The sequence below is a fragment of the Lactuca virosa genome, chromosome 9, assembly GCF_052849685.1.
Source record: "Lactuca virosa cultivar CGN04683 chromosome 9, Lactuca_virosa_CGN04683_v6, whole genome shotgun sequence".
NCBI classification, from domain to species: domain Eukaryota; kingdom Viridiplantae; phylum Streptophyta; class Magnoliopsida; order Asterales; family Asteraceae; genus Lactuca; species Lactuca virosa.
Genome location: NC_136434.1, coordinates 52,198,341 through 52,210,958, shown reverse-complemented (window position 1 = coordinate 52,210,958; position 12,618 = coordinate 52,198,341). Strand labels below are relative to the sequence as shown.

Here is a 12,618-nt window from a genome sequence, read left to right as displayed (position 1 = left end):
ACAATCACATATGATTAAATACATAAGAAAAAATATTGACTCATGAATATTATCAATTTAAATCATATGCGATTTGATACATATAATCACATGTGATTAAGTATATGAGTACAACTATTGAATTGAGAAAGAAATAATGAATATTGTCCACATAAATCATATGTGGTTAAATACATATAATCACATGTGATTAAATATATTAGAACAATTATTGAATCGACGCAAGAATAAATATTTTCCATATGAATCATATGTGATTAAATATATATAATCACATGTGATTAAATACACAAGAACAACTATTAAATCAAGACGTGAAAAAAAATATTGTCCATATAAATCATATGTGATTAAATACATATAATCACATGTGATTTAATACATGATGCCAATTATTAAATCAAAAACACGAAAACAAATACGGCCCACGTAAATAATATTTTATTAAATACATATAATCACATGTAGTTATATGTATCTAATCTCATATGATTTACGTGGGGAATATTCATTTTTACATTCTCGATTCACTAGTTTTTCACGTGTATTTAATCACATGTGATTATATGTATTTAATAACATATAAATCATATATGATTCGATACATATAATCACATGTGACTCGATACATATAATCACATGTGATTATATACAAGAGAAAACCTAATGAATCAAAAACACAATAACAAATCTTTGTAGGTAGGGGTGGTGGTGGTTGGTGGTGGTGATGGTTGTGGTGTGTGGGTGTTGGGTGGTGGTGGTGGTAAGTGGTAGTGGGTGGTGGATACTGATGGGTGGTAGGTGGTGGTTGGTGGTGGTGGGTGGTGGTGGCGGGTGGTGGTTGGTGGTGGTGGTGGGTGGTGGTGGTTATGGTGGGGGTGGCGGGTGGTGGTGAGTGGTGATGGGTGGTGGGTAGTGATGGGTGGTGGTGGCGGGTGGTGGTGGTTGGATGGTGATGGTGGTGGGTGGTGATGGTGGTGGCGGGTGGTTATGGTGGGGGTGGCGGGTGGTGGTGAGTGGTGATGGGTGGTGGGTAGTGATGGGTGGTGGTGGTGGTTAGGTGGTGATAGTGGTGGCGGGTGGTGGTTGGTGATGATGGTGGTGGGTAGTAATGGGTGGTGGTTGGTGGTGATGGTTAGTGATGGGTGGTGGTGGTGGGTAGTGGTGGTGATGGGTGGTAAGTAGTGGTTGTGGGTGGTGGTGGCATGTAGTGGTGATGGGTGGTAGAGGTAGGTGGTGTTGGTTGGGTGGTGATGGTGGTGACGGGTGGTGGTTGGTGGTGGTGGTGGTGGGTGGTGGGTAGTGATGGTGGTGGGTAGTGATGGGTGGTGGGTAGTGGTTGGTGGTGATGGTGGTGGCAGGTGGTGGGTAGTGATGGGTGATGGTGGCGGGTGGTGGTGGGTGGTGGGTAGTGATGGGTGGTGGGTAGTGATGGGTGGTGGGTGGTAGTTGGTGGTGGTGGGTAGTGATGGGTGGTGGTGGCGGGTGTTGGTTGTTGTTGGTGGTGGTGGTTGTGGTGGGTGGGTGGTGGGTAGTGATGGGTGGTGGGTAGTGGTTGGTGGTGGTGGGTGGTGGTGGGGGCGGGTGGTAGTGATGGGTGGTAGGTAGTGGTTGTTGATGGTGGTGGCGGGCGGTGGTGATGGGTGGTGGAGGTGGGTGGTGGTGGCGGGTGGTGGTGGTTAGGTGGTGATGGTGGTGGGTGGTGGTGGCGGATGGTGGTGATGGGTGGTAGGTAGTGGTTGTTGGAGGTGGTGGCAGGCGATGGTGATGGGTGGTGGAGGTGGGTGGTGGTGGCAGGTGGTGGTGGTTAGGTGGTGATGGTGGTGGGTGGTGATGGTGGTGGCGGGTGGTGGTTGGTGGTGGGTGGTGGGTGGTAGTTGGTGGTGGTGGTTAGTGATGGGTGGTGGTGGCGCGTGGTGGTGGTGGGTTGTGTTGGTTGGGTGGTGAGTGGACCAATTTTGCCAAAAGGTTAGGAACTTCACTGTAGCTAAGGGAAGACAAATTTAATATAAATATATATATATATATATATATATATATATATATATATATATATATATATATATATTAAATTTGTCTTCCCTTAGCTACAGTGAAGTTCCTAACCTTTTGGCAAAATTGGTCCTCCATTTATGTGTGTGATTGCAATTCTGGATCGTTTCTTTTAAAAGGTTATATTTTATCATTTTCTATATTATGTGTCCACGTGTTTTGTTACGTGGTGGTGTCTTTGTATCCACCGCTTACTTGTTCCATTAACTTTACGACATCTACTCCTTCTTCACTCCTTCCGCCTGTATCCCACCGACATCGACTTGCAAAAACTTTCTTTCCCATCATCGTCTCTCTCCCGGATCAGTACACTACTTCCACCATTCTTCAAAAACCCTTCCCATCTCCTACGTCTCTCATCGCCACTGGCCTCAGCCACCCCAATCTTCTTTCCCTTGATCAACCACACCACCAGTTGTTCCCGTTGTTCCCGCTTTCTGACCCAATTACATTCCGATTCGTGTAATTCTTCTTCCCTTTATTCCTTTTCACAGACTCCTTCCACCTTTGTAGTACCCACCTTCTTTGTTCTACTGTCTTCAAGTGTGTTTCTAGAGCCGATTCCATCATCTTTCCTTTCCTACTCTACTGCTTTTCCCCTCCTTTTGTTCTTCGTTTTTATCTCACCCTCTCTCTACTGTTATTTGTTTAGTGGAGAACCACCGGTCATTTCCCCTTCTCAACATCGTCGCCTACCATCGACAGACTTGCAACGAAATCTTGCCGCTCAAATCTATAAGTTTTCAAGCTTTCGCTTGAAATAATCAGAAAATTTCTATTGAAATTATCAAAAATTAATCTTTTCCTCATCTGGGTTTCTTTACTTCTGAATTTTTTTAACAAAGTTTGCGTCCGTTTGTATATATCGGTGTAGGGTTCATAGTAAATCTAAACAATCAGGTAATAATCACTCTCACTCTAATTTCTTTTTCTTTCTTTTACAATTTTTAAATTGCTTGTATTAATTTATTCGGTGGGTTCTCTCAATTTCGGCCAACAGGTTCAGTCTGTCGTCCCCTGCTTCGATTCCGACGATTTCTGTTGATTCTGGCGACTTCCCTTCTTCATAAGAGATTAGAAATTCATCATCTTCTTCGAAACACTTGGTTTGTTAAAAGAATTTCTTCTTCAATTTTTAAATAACTACACAAGCTTTTATGGTTTAAGCCTGCTTACAAAAACCCTAACGGAGCTAGCGATCGACACAGGCGGAGAAGCAGCCCGGATGCTGACAAGGGTGACCGTCATCGTATTTTTATTTTACTTTTGTACGTCTTACCCCTATCTTTTTTTTATTTCTTTTTATGGTCTTTTTCAGTAAGAACCTGAAGAGTTGCATCTCATATAGAAGAAAGGTGGGGGAAATGATATCGGTGCTCAGTTGTGTATACCGCTCCTCCTTCATACGAATCATAGCTAACATCCTCCGCCACGTGTATCTTTTGGTTTGATTACAAGAAATATCTTGAAGGATTGTAGGATCGTAAAAAAGGAATTTGTAATTTCTTTTGCTTCTGTTATGTTGGGTGTCGTTTACATCCTGGTCTTTGCTTCATATGCGTAATTTAAAAAAAAAAAAAAACAGAAGAAGATTGAGGTTAGCTCATCGGTTCATTCAACATATTTTTTTTCTTTTTGCTTCAGGTATTAGGTCGTCTTCCCTTGTGAAAGAAAACCTCTGGTTGGGGTAAATTTTCTCTTAATCAGCATAGATAAGGTGAGTTTGTCCACTGATTTCTTATATTTCATTTTTTTTTTAAATTGGGGTTTTAAAGATTACCTGTGATGTTGATTCTTATATTCATATGATTTAGCATACCATGTGCTCGATTAAATGTTTAAGAGAATTAGTTTTTGATTAAATTCAACTGTTTTTATGTGCTGATCTTATAATATTTTTATATTTGTGTGAAATTTCATCTAGGTACAGATTTGAAGTCTTTCTTTTACTACTTGAAACATTTGGTTGGGTGAAGGTGAAAGATGATTACCTTCATAACATTCACACAAATCAATGTGAGTATGTTTAAAACCACATTCCCAATTGTTTGTGTTTATACTTAATTCAATATTGCCCTTACAACATCATTTCTCACCCCCACAAAAAATTGGGCAAAGAATTCATCTTCTACAGTAATTGTGTTAAATTTATGCACTTTTGTTTGTTTGAGGGCTTTTTTTATTTGATTTTTGTTGGTTTCACGCAATAAACTATAAATTTCAATCAAAATTGAAGACGTTTAATTATTTTACAGGCTCTCCAAGTTGTATGTGACTTGAATAGTTAGATGATTGGTGTTATACCTTTCTCTCCCAAAGGAGCTCATAAAGACACCAAAAACAAGGTCTTGAGGTCTCAACTCCTATGATACTGGATTTGGAAACGCATTCAAAGCTTTAGTCTCGAATGATTTCTTTTAGAGGACCAAAAACATGGTCCTTTTTCTTAATGGCAGCATGGGATTTCTTTTAGAGGCATCCATGTAAAAAAAGTGAACCGAGTCTTAACGGACAGAATGGTGGGTTGCTAGATTGCAACTTACATATTTTTTATTTGTTAAAACTTTTTTTTATTTGTTTCTTGTTGCGGGTTCATTTTCATAGATTGCTTTAATGGAACTCATCCACTTGCATCTGTTCAAATATGGTACACATCTTTGATTTACAGGGTACGAAATTCTTCTCATTAGCAAAGTAATCTTAAAAAATACTCCAAAACTATGTATCTTTACTAACGGGATCTGTCATTTCCTTAGAGAAAACATTCTGTATTTTTTTACCAATGGGTTGTTTTTTTTTTTATATTTACTACAAGATAATATATGATGATTAAATTAATGTATGTAATCTATTGTATTGTAGGGATTACTTACTGAGTTGTCAAGGATTAGAGTTGCAAGAATAGGCAGCACACTCTAAATTCTATTATATGTCTGTAAAATACAATAAATAACAGATTCATCAAATGGGAAATCATTTTCTTTTGGGCTATTGTTAACAGGCAAACATATCAAAATAAATGTAGGCATCAACTATTTGGACTAAACGGAAAGGGCAAATTGCAAAGAATGATAAGAAAGTTATGCATTTTCCATTAACACATTTTTACCTAATATTTTTTTTATAATCACAATTACATGTTTACAGGGTAAAAATTAGTTTTCCCAAAGTATGTGTGTAATCTCAGAGTAGTCCGAAGCTTGGTTTAAGTTTAGAATTGGGTTCATTTTCCTGTTGGAGTTATGATATCAACAGCTGATCTTGCACAAGATATACTTGAACAAGTAAGATTAAATATTGTATGACTTTTTTTTATCTGGTTGTTGCTTGCATTAAATTGATTTCAACCAATTACATGCCAAATGAACTTAATGTCTTCATGTCTATATTGTAAGTTTAAATCTATGCATGCTTGGAAATATAATTTATTGATTGTCTCTTCTTATTGTAGGCACTTGAGCTACCAAGAATGTTAGACAAAGAAGATTGCCATAAGTTTTTTAGTAGTTGTTCTCTGAATCGGTCAATAAAATATTCGACGGTTGGGTATGTATTCGACTTCAAATTTTTTCCCCTGTACGTATATTCTTTCTGCAGTTCCTGCCAGTTACTTTAGTTCCTATTAACTATTTTAGTTTCTTCATTGACCGAATTGAAAATTAATGTGGAAGGATAAATGAAAATGCGCGTTCTAACCCCAAACCTTTTTTTGTTAACATTTTCCATTTTTAGGTGTTAGATGCACTAAATAGCAATATACTTTCAATTTACACCTTTACATCGCCATTAGGTGCATTTTACATATTTAGGTGGTAAATGCACTCAATAGCAATGTACTTTGAATTTACAGATTATTTGTTTTTGTTTTTTGCAATTTACTTGCTTTTTTTTACCAAATACCAAAGTACATTGGTATATGTTGCATTTTCTCATATTTAGATGGAAATTGCACTAAATAGCAATGTACTTTTAATTTACACCTTTTTGTTTATGTTTTTCTCAATTTTGTTTTATTTTATTACGAAAAACCAAATTTCATTGCTATTTTTTCTACTCATCTGTATTCTGCTCCAGGGTGAATTTGCTCCTCCGATTGCGCTTTCTTGCCGTCACGTCTCCAACTTCTGCTCATTTGTAAGTTCATTCTTCCCTTTCAAAATGATTGTGTAGAAAAGGAAAACCTTTTATGACATGTGCTTTTATGAACCATGAGATTAATTTGGGTATTCCACACAGTGGTTTATGGGTCATTTTTGTTGTTAATTTTTACTCATTTATTGGTTTTAATTGTTTTCATAAGAGCATCATTGATTTAGAAGATTTCATAAAGGATGCATCTAACTCAGTTTTTAGTAAATGCTAACTTCTTTTAACAACAATAAAACACCAAATCTGTTATATCTGAAATCTCTTGCTAATAACCAGGTTTAAATTTTTTACTTTTCCCCTTTCAGGTACTACCTTGAGCATTGGAATAGTTCCAACAGTTTAAAAGCTGAAAGCATTGACAATCTGTCCTCTTGACTCATGGTCCGGTCGTTAAGGGGCAAGTTACCAATTTACCCTTGCTATAGGTATGGGTAATTTCCAACAAAATTTCAACGCTCACTGCATCTACTCGGTGTTAAAAAAATGGTAAAAGTACAATCTTGAGTGTTTTAGTTAGTTTCGAACATTCATCACCTAAGTTTGGTGGTTTTCCCCTCTTTTGGGCGTTTTTACCCCTGTTCCAAACATCACCTTTTGTAGGTAAGTTCAAACTCTTCCTTGGTGTAGCCCCTACTAATGGAACGACGATTTCATTTTTTTGGCAAGTTATGTACACATACTCAAGATTTATGAATTGGCCTACTTCTTACAGTACATCCTCAAGTCTTTTTATGTTAGTTTACTACGAAAAAATCAATAGAACCCAATTACAAAGCAATTTACACTTACATAGTTAGGTAAATTTTTTTTAAGTATAATAAATATTTAAATAAAAGCAGGATGGATATTTCTAGCAGTTATCTTTTTTCAAAAGTTCCTTGCTATAACAATATACAATTTGAATACATAAATTTTAGTGTTAGCTAAAAGAAATAGCAACATAGTTTCTTTTATTTGTTTACTATGTGATATGATTTTCGTCTTTTCTTATTAGAAAGATGTACTTGAAAAAATTAAAATACATTATAGCAATATCATCTAAATACAAAGAAAACTTTAGGATGACCTTCTATTTTGTTAGAATTATATATTTTGTAGATAAAATTTCATTAGCTATAGTTGAATAAATGTTCCAAAGTACAATGTTGTAGTAGGAAGAAATGGAAGCAAGTTGCTATTAATTACAGTTAACACATTTTGTATGTTGTTTACAGGCTGATTTATAGATCAAAAACATTGCCGATGTTTATGGATTTATTAACGACCCTGACCTACTAAAAGACGGATTTTTCCTTGCCATTGTACTTTGACTATTATGTGTTTGTAAATGGGTGTCTTGCAGAGAATAGCAACATACTTTACTGTGGCTAATAATTCAGGCAATGTACTATAGTTTCACATAGCGACACCTTCGAACCCCGCAACACGGGGAAACCCTACTAGTTAATAATTAATAGTTTATGTATAATATTAATTAATTATTATGTATTAACGTGTTATTTTCGGTTTAATACCGTGTTACTATCGATTTATTGTCGGTTCAATTTCGTGTTGATGTTGTGTCGTTATCGCCTTATCGGTTCAATTTCGTGTTAGTTTCGTTTTATTATCGTGTTGAATTTTAAACACGAACACGACACGAGGTCGGGGTTTTTATACACAACACGAACACAAATTCGAATTTCGATTTCGTTTTAATTTCGTTCCGTGTCGTATATTTTTGTCGTGTTGTGTCGACTTTTGCCACCCTTATAATAATATGTGTTTTAGGGGAAAGGGTCGTACGCTAGGCGTACATAGTGTACGCACGTCATACACAAGTGAGGCGCGAATCGGGGGAAGTCCCTTGGTATGCTGGGCGTAGTCTAGCCAGAAGCAAACCCTAAATTTTAGGGTTTTCACCCTATTTAAAGAACTTATGTCTCTCATAACCCTCATTCTCTCAACCTCCATCACCCTTAGAGTGTTAGAACCGAACCCTAGACCTCTTGCATGCATTTTGAGCTTACCTTGTGCATCTTTGGTGTTATTTGGTGGTGTTGAAGAAGAAGGTGTTTGGAGAAGAAGTAAGGACGTGAAGAGGGCTTGTAAATCTAGAAGTTTGGCATCATTTCTGACCTATTTGAGGTATAAAGCTTAAATGTAACATCCTAAAATTCCAGACCAAAAATTTCATTTTTAATATAGCAATCTATAAAACAATTTATAGAAAACATCATTCAGTTAATTCATTTCATAAAAAGCCATAGATCATAAGTCTTAAAATCATGTAATAACATAGTAACGATATCAGAGTACAAATCCCAAGAATCTCATATGCGGAAATCGTGTGTGTGACGCGCTGTTACCGTGCCAGCTCATTCCCCTTCAATAAAGAGGTACCTGAAAACAAAACTGCAATCTGTAAGCACGAATCTTAGTGAGTTCCCCCATCATACCACATACCATATATAATACATACTGTCTAACATATATGGGTACTGACTACCTCTTCGGTCTCTTTCAACCGGTAACTTGCCTAGCATATCAGGGTGCTGGCCTACCCCTTCGGTCCTGTCGGTACCTAGCCTAGCATATCAGGCTGCTGGCCTACCCCTTCGGTCATGTCGACCGGTACCGGGGACTATTTCACCCCTACTTCTACCACATATCATCCTAGTGCATAACATATAAATCATATAATGCCTAGCTTATTCGGGTGCTGGCATACCCCTTCGGCCCTATCGACCGGTACTAGGGTCTACCCTACCCTTTCTACCATTATCACATATCATCATAGCATACCAGTACATAACATAACATACCAGATAATTATCACAAAGACAATCATCTAACAAACATCTCCTACTAGTGGGCCGGCATTGTGGCCTTAGACCCACTCCTACTGGAAGGTAACTCACCTCGATGTCGTGCGGTAACTGACGGTACTTGGCGCTGGAATCGACTACACTCAAACTCCTACACATAACAAACTTCCTTAATTACCATTTCATACTCATAACCCTTTCAAGGGTCAACTCAGGTTAAAGTCAAAGTCAAGGTCAACACCCTGGTCAAAGTCAACATCAGGTTGACTCAACTTGCCGAGTTGGTCCACCAACTCGTCGAGTTCCATAGTCCACAAAATACTAGAACTTCGATCCTACTCGTCGAGTCTTTCAAAAACTCGTCGAGTTCTCCTTCATGCAGAATCGGGACATTCTGTTTGAACTCGTCGAGTCCTTCCTTGGACTCGTCGAGTTCATCTTCATCTAGGTTGGGACAGTTGCTCATAACTCGCCGAGTTCATCCTTGAACTCGTCGAGTTTCATTATCTTTAAGTCCATAAACGAGCCCAACTTGCTGAGCCATTCCAAAACTCAACAAGTTGCTCAATATCAGAAAGGATTGGGGAAACTACGACCCAACTCGCCGAGTCGTATGAGCGACTCGTCGAGTCCTTCAATGTCCAAATTCATACAGCCAATTCCAATCGGGCGTAACGCATTTAAGACGTAGTTATGACCTCCTAGGGTCGATATTACATGTAAAGTTACATACTTTACATGCATGCAAGGTGTTATGAGCAAAAAACACCATTTTCAAGTCTAAAATGAAGTCTAGGCCAAAGGGAAGGGCTAAAGCATGATCAGTTCGTAAACTTTATGGCCAAATGGGCTGAAAGGGATCTGGATCCGAAGTTAGAACTTCAGATCACACTCCATACTCAAAAAGGTTCACAAAATTGCTAAAAGATGGCCCTAAACTCAAACATGGAGAGATCTAGCAATAGAGAAGTCAAGGAAGCAACTTTATACCTTAAAGGGACTGGAAATGGGGCTTGAACCTTGGATCTACTGCTTCCTTGAACCTTTTAGCTCCTTCTTCTTCTTCCTCTAGCTTCAAGATCACACAAACACTCTAAAAAATGACTCACACTCTTGTAAAAGCTCAAGGGTCACGAGTCAGGGTTTTCTGGACTAAGGGAGACGATGGGGGCTGCATGGGAGGCTGGTTAATGCGTTTAAGTAGGGTGCAAACCCTAAAATTTAGGGTTTCATCCAGACAGGTCTACTTGTCGAGTCGGGGCTTCCGACTCGGCGAGTAGACTCTTCCACCCACGTCCAAAAAGCCGCACCTACTCGACGAGTTGGGGCCTCCAACTCGTCGAGTCCCAGAGTAAATATACAAAAAATTATATTAAAATATGTATCGGGAACTGGGCATTACAACTCTCTCCCACTTATTTTAGACTTCCTCCTCGAATTCTGCTGCTGCATCTGGAAAAAGCTCGGGGTAGTGCTCTCTCATCTCGTCCTCCGGCTCCCAAGTCCATTTTGAGCCCTTGCAGTGCTGCCATTGCACCTTTACCAGCTCAACTTACTTGTTCCTCATATCCTTCGACTTCCTGTCGAGGATAGCTACTGGTCGCTCAATGTAGTTCAGGCTGTCGTCCACCTGAATATCCTCTAGAGGCACCACTGCAGAGTCGTCTACCAGGCACTTCCGTAACTGGGAGACGTGAAAGGTACTATGAATCTGGTTAAGCTCGGCTGGCAGATCCAGCCTATACGCCACCCTGCCCACCCGGGCTGCAACCCTGAAAGGACTGATGTACCTGGGGTCTAACTTGCCTCGTTTCCTGAACCGGATAACACCTTTCCAAGGTGACACCTTCAGGAGAACCATATCCCCGACCTGGAACTCCAGGTCCGAATGGCGCATGTCGACATAACTTTTCTGCCGACTCTGAGCAGTTTGAATCCTGCTCCGGACCTGTTGGATCCTCTCTGTTGTCTTGAGTACCACTTCGGTACTCCCCATGACCCTCTGTCTAATCTCACCCCAACATATCGGGGTCCTGCACTTCCTCCCGTATAACATATCGAAGGGAGGACGGTCAATACTCGCGTGGTATCTATTATTGTAGGAAAACTTTGCCAATGGAAGGTAGGTATCCTAGCTACCACCGAAGTCTAAAACGCATGCCCGCAACATATCCTCCAAAGTCTGGATGGTCCGCTCGCTCTGACCATCCGTCTGCGGGTGAAAAGCAGTGCTAAAGTGCAGACGAGTACCCAAATCGTCATGGAATTTCTTCCAGAATCTGGAAGTGAATCGCACGTGTCAATCGGAAATCATGGAAACTGGCACTCCGTTTCGAGCTACTACCTCTCGGATGTAGATATCGGCCAGCTTCTTGGCCGAGATGCTCTCCTGGATCGGTATGAAATGAGCACTCTTGGTCAACCGATCCACGATGACCCAAATCGAATCCACCCCTCGTGCGGTCCTGGGAAGCTTTGTGATGAAATCCATAGTAATATCTTCCCATTTCCACATAGGGATATCCAACGGCTGCATCTTGCCGTGAGGCCTCTGGTGCTCAGCCTTGACCTTCCTGCAGGTCAGGCATCTCTCGATGTACCAGGCTACATCCTGCTTCATGCAGGGACACCAGTAATCAGGACAAAGATCTCTGTACATCTTCGTCGCCATGAGATGAATAGAAAATCAGGGTTTGTGCGCCTCCTCCATCAGAACCCGGCACACACCTCCATGATATGGAACCCACACTCTACGGTGTAGTGTCAACAACCCTCGGCTATCATAGTCGAAGGAGGAAACCTGACCCACAATACGCTCGCTCTTCCGATGTTCCTCCTTCATAGCCTCCCGCTGGGCCTCTCGGATCTGCTCCAGAAGCGGAGTCACTACTGTCATCCACAGGCAAATATCTCTGATCGGGGCCGCCTTGCGGCTAAGTGCATTGGCCACCACATTGGCCTTCCCCGGGTGGTAGAGGATCTCATAGTCGTAATTTTTCACCACGTCTAGCCACAGACACTGCCTCATGTTCAGATTCGGCTGATCCATGAGGTACCTCAGACTCTTGTGATCCATGTAAATGGTACAACGGACCCCATAGACGTAATGCCGCCAAATCTTGAGGGCGAAGACAACCGCCCCCAACTCCAGATGGTGTGTCGGGTAGTTCGCCTCGTGAGGCTTCAGCTGCCTCGAGGCGTAGGCGATAACATGCCCTCTCTGCATCAGTACTGCGCCCAAACCTGATATGGACGCATCGCAGTACACTACAAAATCCTCCACGCCCTCTGGCAGGGCTAGGATCGGCGCCTCACATAGTCTCTGTCTCAGTGTCTCAAACGCTGCCTGCTGCTCAGTCCCCCAACGAAAGACCATGGCCTTCTTCGTCAACCGGGTTAAGGGTACGATTATCTTGAAGAAGTCCTGAATAAATCTCTGGTAATAGCCTGCCAATCCCAGGGAACTCTGAATCTCAAATGGAGACTTCGGAACCTCCCATCTCATCACGACCTCCACTTTGGTCGGGTCAACCAAAATACCATTCTGGTTGACAAGGTGCCCAAGAAGCTGCACCTCGCACAACCAGAACTCACACTTGGAGAACTTGGC

The 12,618-nt window shown here is 40.7% G+C and overlaps 1 long non-coding RNA gene across 6 annotated transcripts; it reads left to right on the top strand.

The window, feature by feature from the left end:
• The first annotated feature begins 2,306 nt into the window (after nucleotides 1-2,306).
• LOC145138277 (uncharacterized) lies at nucleotides 2,307-7,608 on the top strand. 6 transcript variants are annotated; one of them, XR_013721426.1, is made up of 12 exons: nucleotides 2,307-2,952; nucleotides 3,053-3,289; nucleotides 3,371-3,550; nucleotides 3,697-3,769; nucleotides 3,983-4,068; nucleotides 4,308-4,571; nucleotides 4,657-4,721; nucleotides 5,200-5,336; nucleotides 5,504-5,598; nucleotides 6,127-6,186; nucleotides 6,507-6,626; nucleotides 7,416-7,608. It is a non-coding gene; the product is annotated as an uncharacterized LOC145138277 (long non-coding RNA). The 6 variants fall into 6 exon arrangements; XR_013721424.1 differs by having other exon boundaries at nucleotides 3,977-4,068; XR_013721423.1 differs by having other exon boundaries at nucleotides 3,371-3,769; nucleotides 3,977-4,068.
• The last annotated feature ends 5,010 nt before the right edge of the window (nucleotides 7,609-12,618 follow it).